The sequence below is a fragment of the Bufo gargarizans genome, chromosome 3, assembly GCF_014858855.1.
Source record: "Bufo gargarizans isolate SCDJY-AF-19 chromosome 3, ASM1485885v1, whole genome shotgun sequence".
NCBI lineage: Eukaryota > Metazoa > Chordata > Amphibia > Anura > Bufonidae > Bufo > Bufo gargarizans.
In genome coordinates, this window is record NC_058082.1 from 165409009 (window position 1) to 165422264 (window position 13256).

The 13256-nt window shown below is 48.4% G+C and overlaps 1 protein-coding gene across 2 annotated transcripts in view; it reads right to left on the minus strand.

Moving 5' to 3' along the window:
• The window catches only part of LOC122932155 (serine/threonine-protein kinase receptor R3-like), a 127908-nt gene extending 116723 nt beyond the window's left edge, over positions 1-11185 (minus strand). Inside the window, exons 1-2 of one of the 2 annotated variants that reach the window (XM_044286407.1) lie at positions 10938-11185; positions 9764-9869 (exon numbers count right to left, since the gene is read on the minus strand). The gene's annotated coding sequence lies outside the window, so the exon portion shown is untranslated. The remainder of the gene's footprint in view (positions 1-9763; positions 9870-10937) is intronic. The other variant, XM_044286406.1, reaches the window with a different exon arrangement.
• Between the last annotated feature and the right edge of the window lie 2071 nt (positions 11186-13256).

Consider the following 13256-nt stretch of genomic DNA (forward strand, 5'->3'; position numbering starts at 1 on the left):
AAAACCAGATACTGATATGTTTTTTTTTTTTGTTTAACATTGACTTAATTTGCTTTTATTATATTTTACATATAGTAGACCATAGCAGCCTGTAGTTTGGGGGTGTACATTGACTTTTGTCAGAGACGGTTGTAGGCATGTGCTGTGACTTGCGCAGAGGTCAATATGCGGGGAGGGGAAGGTGATAATATTAATTGTAATACTGACTTCTATGATAATAAGACGACTGCTGAAAATTAATCTCTAAAGAACAGGAAATATCAGCCTATTATGAGGCCATGTGTGAAAATTGCCAATTCTTAAAGGGAATCTTTCAGCTCCAAAACCCCCCAAACTAGAGTATGAGGTGTATAGTGTAAGTGATGCTGAGTCCAGTTATGTAATTTTTATCATCAAACTAACTTGCGTTCCAACACTGTGTTCCAACAACCCAGCAGTAAAATGAATTGGAAGGACTCCTCCTTGGGCCCTCTCCATTGTGAGCGTGAGAGTCCTCTCAATGCATTTTACTGCTGGTTTGTTGGAGCACACAGTCGGAAGGCAAACGAATATGAAAATAAAAATTACATAACTGGACTCACAGATTTCCTTTAAGAAAATATGTTTAAAATATAGGACAGCTATGCACCCCTTTTCCTAACGCAAACAAATGGATACCTCCAAATGGGATCAGATGATGATCTTATGTATGAGGAAGTGCTAAGCAGAAAGAAAAGGTTATGTTCAATTTTATTATGTCTGTTCATTTGTTCACTGTCATGGAACCATGAACCAGACGTACAACAGAGATAGGTGGAATAAGAAGGCTTTATTGAAAATCAAGCCGTAGCTAAAGTCCAAACGGATGGCTAAACCGAAGCAGGGTCTTGCGTAGACGGAGGTCAGGAACCAGGAGGGTAGTCAGACGTAGCCAGGATCAGGAACCAACGGGGTAGTCAGACGAAGCCAGGATCGGGAACCAACGGGGTAGTCAGACGAGGCCAGGATCAGGAACCAGAAGCAGCAGCAGTCTTTGAAGCATGTGCACACAGGAGGACCAAGCAAGGAACTGAAGCCACAGACCTTCTATATATATGAGCTAGGCATCCAGCTCCTCCCAGTGGGAAGGAGGAGCCGCAGGGTGGGAGGCTACAAGAAACCCAGAAACCAAGATGGCCGCCAGCACATGTCAAACGAAGGAGAACAGTGAGAAGGTAAGACCATGACAGTACCTCCCCCTCAAGGGCCCCTCCTCCGCGGAGTAAGGAACGGTTTCAGAGGGAAGCGTGCGTGGAAGGCTCGGAGCAACGCAGGAGCATGGACATCTGTGGAGGGAACCCAGGAACGCTCCTCTGGACCATAACCACGCCAATGGACCAAAAACTGCAACCGACCGTGGACCAGGCGTGAGTCCAGGATATTGCTCACCTCATATTCCTCACGATTGCCCACTTGGACCGGACGGGGCCGAGGAACCGAGGAAGTGAAACGATTACACACCAATGGCTTCAACAGGGAGACATGAAACACGTTGGAGATCCGCATGCCAGGAGGAAGCGCAAGGGCATAGGCTACCGGGTTTACCCTGTGAAGCACTCGGAAGGGACCAACAAAGCGAGGCGCCAGCTTGGGAGTGGGCACTCGAAGGTTGAGGTTGCGGGTGGACAACCATACACGGTCTCCGACCTGGTAGGAAGGAGCGGGCGCTCGTCTGCGATTAGCCTGGAGTCTCTGGCGTTGCGCAGAGACCTCAAGGGACCTCTGGATCTGTACCCAAGAAGTACGTAGGACGGAAAGGTGATCCTCCACAGCCGGAGTATCCTGGGGAGAGAATACCTCCGGTAACACGGCAGGTTGGAACCCATAATTGGCCATGAAGGGAGACGTCCCAGAGGAAGAGTTCACCGCCGTGTTCCTGGCAAACTCAGCCCAAGGCAGGAGGTCAACCCAATTGTCTTGGTGATCGGAGACATAGCAACGAAGGAATTGCTCCAAGGCCTGATTGGATCGTTCTGCGGCCCCATTGGACTGAGGGTGGTAGGCCGAGGAGAAAGAGAGATGAATCCCCAACTGGGAGCAAAAGGCGCGCCAGAACCTGGACACAAACTGACTCCCCCGATCCGACACAATCTCCTTGGGCAAACCGTGCAACCGGAAGACCTCCCTGGCAAAAATCGAGGCCAACTCTTGTGCAGAGGGTAACTTCTTGAGAGGAACACAGTGGCACATTTTGGAAAACCGATCCACAATCATGAGAATGACCGTATGGCCTCGGGATGCAGGAAGGTCCACAATGAAATCCATCCCCAGGTGTGACCATGGACGCTCCCCGGTGGCTATGGGTTGCAAAAGGCCCAACGGAAGGTGCCGAGGGGACTTACTCTGGGCACAAACGGAGCATGCCTGCTACATATGCAGCGATGTCGGAACGTAGAGAAGGCCACCAGAACAGACGTGAAACCGCCCAGGACAGCTGATTCTTTCCAGGGTGCCCCGCGGCCTTGGAGTTATGGTAGGTTCGCAACAACCGAGTGCGCAACTCCTCAGGCACAAAACATCTGCCGTTGGGTCTCCCAGAGGGAGCACCAGATTGAGCCGCCAAAATCTGCTCACCCAGAGGAGAGGTCAGGCTGGTGCGAATAGCAGCCAGGATCTGATTCGGGGGTATGACCGTAGTCGGAATCGACTCCTCCCCGGACAGCTCGGAGTACTGCCGTGATAAGGCATCCGCTCTGATGTTCTTGGAGCCGGGTAGGTAGGAGACCACGTAATTAAAACGTGACAAGAACAGAGCCCATCTGGCCTGACGTGGTGTCAATCTCTTGGCCTCAGAGAGGTAGGTCAGATTCTTGTGGTCCGTCAGGATGAGAACCGGAACCACCGAGCCCTCGAGCAAGTGCCTCCATTCTTTAAGGGCCTGCACGATGGCCAATAACTCCCTGTCACCAATCTGATAGTTGCACTCCGCGGAAGACAGTTTCCGGGAGTAAAACCCACAAGGAAGCAGAGGACCCTCTGGTGTTCTACGCTGAGACAGGAGGGCGCCTACTCCCGTCTCAGACGCGTCCACCTCGAGGACAAAAGGCAACCCAGGGTTGGGATGCGACAGAATCGGAGCCGACACAAAGGCGGACTTTAGAGCCTCAAAAGCTCGGATGGCCTCGAGCGACCAGACCTGAGGATTACTGCCCTTCCTGGTCAGATCCGTGAGAGGCTTGGCTAGCATGGAAAAGTCCCTGATGAACTTCCGATAATAATTGGCGAAGCCCAAAAAGCGCTGCAGGGCACGAAGCCCACTGGGCTGGGGCCACTGTAAGACAGCCGAAACCTTCTCAGGATCCATGGAGAACCCCTCAGCGGAAATGATGTAACCTAAGAAGGTTACCTGGGATCGGTGAAATTCGCATTTCTCAAGCTTACCGAACAGCTTGTTCTCTCGTAAGCGTTGCAACACTCGTCTGACATCCAGAATGTGGGCCTCCATGGATGCAGAATATACCAAGATGTCATCCAAATAGACCACCACACACTGCTGCAACAGGTCACGGAAAACATCGTTGATGAATTCCTGGAAGACTGCGGGCGCATTGCACAACCCAAAGGGCATAACCAAGGATTCATAATGACCGGTCCTGGTGTTAAACGCGGTCTTCCACTCATCGCCCGCCTTGATCCTTACCAGGTTATATGCCGCCCTCAGGTCGAGTTTGGTAAAGACCGTGGCCCCTTTGAGGCGATCGAACAGCTCGGAAATCAAGGGTATCGGGTAAGCGTTCTTGATCGTGATGCGATTGAGACCCCTGTAGTCGATGCAAGGCCTCAACTCACCGCCCTTCTTTTTCACAAAGAAAAATCCAGCCCCTGCCGGGGACGAGGATTTGCGAATGTGTCCGCGTGAAAGCGCCTCCCTCACGTACTCCTCCATGGCCTCATTCTCCGCTACCGACAGTGGATAGACTTTGCCACGAGGAGGAACGGCACCAGATTGTAACTCTATGGCACAATCGTATGGGCGGTGCGGAGGTAGGGCAACCGCGCGCACCTTATCGAATACATCCCGGTACTCCTCGTATTCAGGAGGCAACAGAGAGTCCGAGGAAGTACACAGCAACTTGACAGGCCCATGGATGCAACTAGCCCCACACTGCGGTGACCACGAGAGGATCTCGGCCGATCTCCAATCGAAAGTCGGATTATGCTTCTGGAGCCAGGGGTACCCCAAGACCACCGAGTAGTGTGGAGACGAAATAACCTGGAGACAGACCGACTCTCTGTGAACGGCACCAATGGCCATCCCCACTGGAAGGGTCTCCTGAGTCACGTGTGGCGGCAGAAGGGGTCTGCCGTCTATCGCCTCAAGAGCCAGTGGGGAACCTCGAGGCTGCAGAGGAATGGAATTGGCGGCGGCGAACACACTATCAATGAACAAGCCACCAGCACCAGAGTCCACCAACGCCTGGGTCGTCACCGAGCCCCCGACCCAGGAGAGGACAACAGTAATCAGTGGTTTGTCAACACGGGAAACCGGGGACGAGGAGACTCCACCCAAGATCTGCCCCCGACAGGATCTCAGGTGCGAGCGTTTCCCGGACGGTTCGGGCATGCCAACCGAAAATGCCCACCGAGACCACAGTACATGCATCGGCCCTCGCGTCTCCGGAGTACCCTCTCCCCCTCGGACAGGCGAGCAACCCCCAGCTGCATGGGTTGACCCCCAGACCAGTCATCCCCAGGAGGCGTGGGAGGAGAGGGAGGCACGGGTGGGACAGCAAACGTAGGCGCCAATCTGTTAGAAGGCCTCCGCAGGCTCTCCTTAAAGGAAGGTCTCTCCCTGAGTCTGGTGTCAATCAAAATCAGGAAAGAAATAAGGGACTCGAGCTCCACTGGTAGGTCCTTGGCTGCAATCTCATCCTTCAAGGCATCCGAGAGACCATGAGAGAAAGCAGCGACCAGAGCCTCATTATTCCAGCCCACCTCTGCTGCCAGGGTACGAAACTCAATGGCGTATTCAGCTACGGATCGTGAACCCTGTCTGATGGACATAAGGAGCTTCGCAGCAGAGGCAGCACGAGCCGGCACATCGAATACCTTCCGAAGAGAAGCAACAAAACCGGAAAACTCGGCAACCACCGGATTGTTGTTCTCCCATAAAGGGCTGGCCCAGGCCAAGGCCTTGTCCGAGAGCAGCGAGATCAAGAAGCCCACCTTTGATCTCTCAGTAGGAAAGGCATGTGGCAGCAACTCGAAATAAATGGCCACCTGGTTAAGGAAACCTCGGCACTGAGTTGGCTCTCCCCCAAAGCGCTGTGGAAGGGGGGCAGAACCGGTCATACCCCGAAACACCGCAGGTGCAGCAACAGGTGTCGGGGTAGACTCTGGCGCAACAACCGGAGCGGCAGTAGGAGCGGGCCCAGGAGCGACAACCGACCCATCGGCAACGGAAGCTAAATGAGCCGTGCGTTCAAGCAGGGTTTGTAACGTCACAGCGAACCGACCCAACAGGTGATCCTGCTGATCAAGTCTGGCAACCAGCGTAGGTAGCGAGGATGGCCCTGTACCGTCAGAATTCATGGCTTGGTCCTAATGTCATGGAACCATGAACCAGACGTACAACAGAGATAGGTGGAATAAGAAGGCTTTATTGAAAATCAAGCCGTAGCTAAAGTCCAAACGGATGGCTAAACCGAAGCAGGGTCTTGCGTAGACGGAGGTCAGGAACCAGGAGGGTAGTCAGACGTAGCCAGGATCAGGAACCAACGGGGTAGTCAGACGAAGCCAGGATCGGGAACCAACGGGGTAGTCAGACGAGGCCAGGATCAGGAACCAGAAGCAGCAGCAGTCTTTGAAGCATGTGCACACAGGAGGACCAAGCAAGGAACTGAAGCCACAGACCTTCTATATATATGAGCTAGGCATCCAGCTCCTCCCAGTGGGAAGGAGGAGCCGCAGGGTGGGAGGCTACAAGAAACCCAGAAACCAAGATGGCCGCCAGCACATGTCAAACGAAGGAGAACAGTGAGAAGGTAAGACCATGACATTCACGCTTGACAATAAGTTGCCAGAGAGGTCTAAAATAGACTTATTCCCCTCACCCCTTGCAATAAACATATTAGTGGTGGATTTGGGTGAAATTGCACCTTTTCTGTTGTATATGGCCAGCGTTATGCCAGATATGTATTGTAATTGCACTGATTCATGAACCCCCAGTGCCTTTCATACATTTAAACAGGTATTCCATTGTTTTAATAGTGATGACCTATCCTCTGGATAGGTCATCAATATCAGATCAGATCAGTAGGGGACCAATAACCCTTATCCACACTAATCATCTGTCACGGCTGAGGATGGGGAAAACCCTCAGCCGTGCGGTATCAGCAGATGGGTGGCCAGAGCATGGCCAGGACAGGAATAAAGGAGAAGGTCACCTCCTACACGTCCCTAATTCTGCCCCTGTCTCCTATCCGTATGAGCCAACCCTGAAGGTAGGAGGGCTCATACTCCGGAACCTGATATTCCTGCTCGCCCTCAGGGTGGCCCTGGACTAGGAGCAGGGTAAGACGACCCGTTCCTCCTAGACACGGAGGAACAGGAGTCTCACTGGCCAAGCTACACCGAAAGGGGAAACATAAACAGACATATGGCAATGACAGGTAAGTGAGACTAGTACCACATTTACCTGCCACAGACACACAACCTGGAACCCACGTGCAAGTGCTGCTATCCACAACCAACACCAAGGACACAGCACACAACAGATATCACACAGGAACCCAGTAAACCATAAACTAACACCAGACATAAAGTTTATGACCACCAGGGTGGCCCTCACTGGCAGATGGAAAGTAACCAGGAGGATGTCTCCAGCAAGCATGGCTGAAGCACCCTCTCTGACTACTGCCTTCCACTGAGGCTTTATAGGGCAAGTAGCCACACCCACAGTCAGACACACCCAGTGCGCACACACACTAGGAAGGAAGTTAACCCTTCCAACACCAGGGAAGGGAAGACATCAACTTAAAGGGGAAGTGCACACAACACATATAACACCCCGTGCACACCGATAGAAAGGCACACCTATAGGAGAGGTTGCCAGGTGCAACCGCATGCCTACTGCAGCAAGCTGCCTAACACCGCTCAGGCTGCTCTGCTGCCACATACACAATGTTGCCAGCGGCAACCACAGGTGAGGCAACATACTATAGCCCTCACCTGTGATTGACAACAACACCAAGACCGCAGGCAACTGCATGCGGTTTACAGGAGTCACGACCATGACCATGGTCGTGACATCATCTGATTCAGGCAGCTGCAGGCACCAGAAACTAACCAGTGGACAGACCCAGTAAGAGAAGGCTCCATCTACACAGATCATTCCAGTCTACTGCAGCTCAACTCCCATTTCAGTGGATAGGAGCTGAGCTGCCGTAGGCCGACATGACCACTACACACGGAGCCTTCTGCTTCTGGCTTCATCCATTGTTTTGTTTCTGGTGCCGCTTAAAACAGCTGGTCAGTGGGGGTACCGGGTGTCAGACCTTCACTGATCTGACTTTGATGACCTATTTGGAGAATAGATCATCTATATTACAATACCCCTTTAAGGTTGTGTTCACATCTGGCTCTGTTAGGAGGATCCATCACAGATTCTGTCAAAAAATAAAGAAATAGAGTATCATGCAGTGCCTTTTGTTAGGTAAAATTATGGACCCCATGATGGATAGCCAACGGACCCCAGAATAGACCATCGGGCGCCGTTGGTGTGACGGAGGCGGCACTGCCGTCATTTTCATTGTTCTGCTCCAGTGATAGAGCTCTACAATGGCAATGAACAACACACGGCATGTGAACAGAACGAAGTATACAGAATTTACATTGCCATCATTGGGATTTTAATAAATTCAGGTAGTCAGCCAGGTGACATATAGTTTCCGTTCTTCCATTTCTTCTTCTATGCTCTGCCACTATCAAGAGTTCACTGTTCATTCTAAGGGCTCATCCACATGACCGTATGTATTTTGTGGTCCGCAAAACACAGATCCGCAAAAAAAAAAACAGATGGCATCCATGTGACGTCCGTGCTGCATACTTATTTTGGCGGATCCATTGTAACAATGCCTGTCCTTGTCCGCAAAACGGACAAGAGTAGGACATGTTCTATCTTTTTTGAGGAACATACATGCGGACATACGGACACATTTCCATTTTTTTCCAACTCCATTGAAGTGAATGGTTCCGCATACGGATATGTAAAAAGAAAAACATAGCAGTAACGGAACAAAAATATGTTTGTCTGCCCTACGTATGATGAATGGACATACAATAGAGATCCTCCACATACAGCCTAGGGTCCATTCACACGTCCGTGTGTGTTTTGCGGATCCACGTATCCGCAAAACACGGACATCGGCTATGTGCGTTCCGCATTTTCCGGACCGCACATAGCCCGCATTCTCATAGAAAATGCCTTTTCTTGTCCGCAATTGCGGACAAGAATAGGACATGTTCTATTTTTTTCAGGATCGTAATTGCGGACGCGGAAGTGCAGATCTGCAATTCCGGATCCGGGCAGCACATCGTGCTGCCCCATAGAAATGAATGGGTCTGCAATTCCGTTCCGCAAAATGCGGAACGAAACTGCGGCCGTGTGAATGGACCCTTATTAGCTGCACCTTATATTAGGGAATAACACACATTTCCTTACAGTGTGACCATATTAGAACAACTCTCTTTGGTAGTAGGAGAGTTCCTATAGCACAGCCAGACAACTAGGGGCTATTCAAATTCCCAAGCGCTTCCCTGTCCAGTTGTCAGCAGAGAGCCAGTTATGTGACAGTCCTGCTACTTATTATAGGAACGAGCTTGCTTCTTAGTGGAGTAGATAAGAAAACTATAGCCAGTATAGCAGCGGACAATAACATTCTTGGGAAATTGCTGTTTAACCATCATTCCTGTAATGGTTTAGTATATTCTCGCTAGAGAGATCGGTATTCCTTATTTAACAACTAGATTTCCCTTTTACACTGATAGGCCAAGGGTCCATTCACATGACCGTAGGCATCCGTGCCCGTATTGCGGACTGCTAACGGCGGTTCCGCAACATATGGGCACCAGCTATGTGAACCCTCTTACCACGGATGCGGACCCTTGACTTGAATAGGTCCGTAATCCTCAATATACGGCGAGGTGCAGAGGCACCAATCGGAAGCCCACTGCAGCACTCAGAAAAAATAGGACATGTCCTATTTTTTGCCATATATTGTGGATAGCGGACCCTTTTAAGTGAATGGGTCCACACCGCAATATGGAATTCACTTGGCCAGTGCCCTGCATGGTCGGCTTAGGTTTGTGTGAATGTACCCCAAGGGAGTAGTCGGATGAGAGCTGTCTAGCCACACTCCATCATAAACATGCACTCTCGCCATGGCTGAGCATGCATATTTATTTCAATACGTAGAGGGGAATAAAATGCGGCCAGACACATCTAGTGGCAGCTGAGGTCCCATGGGAAGAAAAGATAAAAAGAAAAGATAGCCCATGTTGAAATCCAGCATGCTTGATCTTTCTTTCTCCCAACTGCCATCAGTCAGAAACCCCCATATATATTATTTCACCGGCCAATCCCCCTGAAATTTGCAGTTTTGGCTGAGATTGATCCAATATGCACTTTCAGACACAGACCATAAAATACACAAATCCTGACTGTGCTCGAAAAAATTAAAAATAAAGACCAAAGAAAGCTAATATCATATCACCTCTCAATAGTAAAGCTTTTTGCCATACATACATTTTTTTCCATTATTCACGAAACCGAGTTTGATTTTTCAAAACAGATCTACGAAAAACAGATTCTCATTCCCATCAATAGAAATAGGTGTATTGATCTGTGAAAACTGATCAGAAGAACATGCAGTAAGTTTCTTGGATTAGGAACACGGGTCTGTTAAAAAAAAATATATATATATATCTTTTTTTTTTTCTAATAGCCCATTTGACTTGTATGGGTGCAGTGATTGTCATCAGTACTTGTTCCCGCTGGGGATGACAATTTAAATTCCAAATTAACCCATGTCTATGCAAAGCAACAATGCTGACCACGGAGACACCCATAACCCTATATCAAATACGTCACCACATCCCCATACATTGGGGCTCATCTGATCCATTTTGTACCAATGGAATACTGATGGCTAAATGCCACTTTTTTTTTTTTATAAATGTGCCCCAATGTGACTGAGCCAGATTTTTGTCAAATTGTATCACACTGTACATCTAGTATTTTAATGTCTTTGCTGTGTTTTTTTTTTCTCTGTTTAATGGCAAAAATAAATAAAAATAAAAAATGCAATGTACAAAAGGGCATGTAACAAACAATTTACAGTACGTCTGGTCGTAGAGAGGGGTGCAGTTTTCTATATAATAAATGCCCCTACAACACAGTGGCTGTAGCGGTGCAATTCTCCTAGATCACAGGCTTCCTATATATCTGGCCTGTGATATGAACAGATTTTGGGTTTCTTCTCCTGTCTGCTTAGTAAGCATGAAACCTTGTAAAGTTCACTACACATGGCCGCACTACGGCATTTGAGAGAATGCTCTGCCATCCTATACAACCAGGAAAACCGTCCCCAGATATAATATATGGACCAGTTATATGGTCATGTGCATAGAGAGAATTCCTAGAGAGAATATATATAATAGTAACGTGTACAGGTGAGCTTTCCCACTATTCGTGTTCACATACATATACATTACGCATAGATTATCAGCTCCATATCTATAGGATAGTAGTTGAGTCCAGGAATATAATAAAGAGGTACACAGCAGGGTGTTTTCATGTCCGTCACACTGGAATGAAGAAGGAAAGGTTCTAGGCAGAAGGCATCTGCCTTGTCTACAAGTCAGAAGTGAGACACCAGAGATGGGGAGCCTGAGGAGAAGACAACTGTAGTGTACATTACCTGCACAGAGCTTGAGGAGCGACAGGAGCAGCTGGAACTGGGAGGCAGATCATTAAAAAGCCTTATTCACCCATTTAGGTTTTGTTCCTCAGCTTTCGTCTGTGATTCCTTCTTCCAGCTGGAAGTTTCTCTCAGTGCCTGCTCATGGTTTTCATTATAACTATGCACACTCGCGTCATGGCTTTTTAATGTCTTTAGTTTCCTCTCTCTAAAAACAGTCCTTTTTTCTGGCTACCAATCCCAGCACTTCCTGTTGGTCTTTTTTTTTTTGTTAAATACAGGATGCAACACATGACACAGTTCCCTTTTCAGAGTCCAGCCACCGATGTGAAAGCTCAAACTAAATGGATTAATGAGAAGTGACTAAGAGGTCCTGGAGCTGCCATCTACCCACAAGATGAAATGATCTGCATTGCATGTGGCGTGTGTATGCCTCCAGCTCTCCTATATATAGTTTCATCATTTCATGGCCCCTGCTCAACGCTTTTATCAAATGGTAACATGTTGGATTTATCGGTTATCAATTTCGCTATTATTTAGATGCTTAAATATCGGTTCACCCTTAGGCTAAATTCACATGGCCATGTGCGGGCCGGGCCCGTGCTGCAGACCGCGAATTGCGCCTTGCGTCTATTTCGCAAAAAGATAGAACAAGTTCTATTTTTTTGCAGAACGGAAGCACGGAACAGAACCCCACGGAAGCACTCCATTCCGTGCCCCACCGCATCTCCGGATTTGCGGACCCATTCAAGTGAATGCAGAATGCACACGGCCCGCAATACGGCCACAGCGGGGCAACGGCCGTGTGCAAGAGGCCTTACTGAAACCTTCACAAATATGTCAAGGAACAATTCTTTAAAATAATGCTAATGGTAGAATTGCTTCTAAGAGTGAACTGGAGGAATGTACTGTATATCAGCTGGCTGTCCGAAGCTAAACTACATACAGTATATGCATGTAAGGGCTCATGCACACAAACGTATTTTGTTTCCGCATCCGTTCGGGATAGGATGCAGACCCATTCATTTCTATGGAGTTGTTAAAAAATGTGGATAGTCAACCGTTTGTTTTCCGAGTCCTTTGTCCATGGTTCCATTCCACAAAAAAATAGAGCCTGTCCTATTATTGTCCGTTTTGCGAACAAGAATAGGCATATAAAATGGATCCGCAAAAACAAAATGGATGCCATACGGACGTCATGTAGCCTAAGGCCTCATGCACATGAATGTAATTTGTTTACGTGTCCGTTCCGTTTTTTTTGCAGATAGGATGTGGACCCATTCATTTCAATGGGTCCGCAAAAAATGCGGACAGAACACTGTGTGCCATCCGCATCTATATGTCCATTCCGTAGCTCCGCCCCAAAAATATAACATGTCCTATTCTTGTCCGTTTTAGGCAATGTATCCGCAAAAATAAATGGATGGCATACGGATGTCATCCGTTTTTTTTTCTTTTGCGGGCTGCAAAACACATACGGTCGTGTGCATGTAGCCTAAGCCCAACTAAAGATGAGTGAGAAAATGTAGTGATCATGCCACAATTAGCCTCTCATAGTAAAATAGCTGGTAAGGCTAAAAATAAGACTGTTCCATCAATTTCCACCTATATTTGTTGATCCAGAGGAAGGCAAAAAAAACATTCATTACCACAAAATTCATTCCCTGCTTTAGTAACATAGCTGATAAGGCTGAAAAAGACACAGCACTATCATGTTTCACCTATAATTCTATTGTGTTGATCAAGAGAAAGGTAACCCCTCCCCTCTCCCCCACAACCAAGACGGCAATTGTCCCATATTAGGGGAAAAATGATTCCCCGGCTTTAGTAACATAGCCGACAAGGCTGAAAAAAGAGAGCTCCATAAAGCTCCACCCATAATTCTATTGTGTTGATCCAGAGGAAGGCAAAAAAAAAAAAAAAAAAACATGACATGGACGGCAATTGCCCCATATTAGGAGAACAATTCTTTCCCTGCTTTAGTAACATAGCCGGCAAGGCTGAAAAAAGACTTGGCTCCAAGTTCCACCAATATTACTTTTGTGTTGATCCAGAGGAAGGCAAAAATCCCCATGGCATTGATGGCAATTGCCCCACATTAGGGAAAACATTCCTTACCTATTCCAAATAAGGCAATCAGAATAACTCCCGTGTACATCCTATAACTTGTGATATTGTTCCCGGCTGCAGTAGTGACCCACCTCAGTTGGTGATTGGCTAAGCAACAACCTCCTGCCACAGGGTTGGACCGACCCACCAGAGTACCGGCGGATCCGGCAGTGATCCCAAGCCTGGTGTAATGACCGGCATCACGCACAG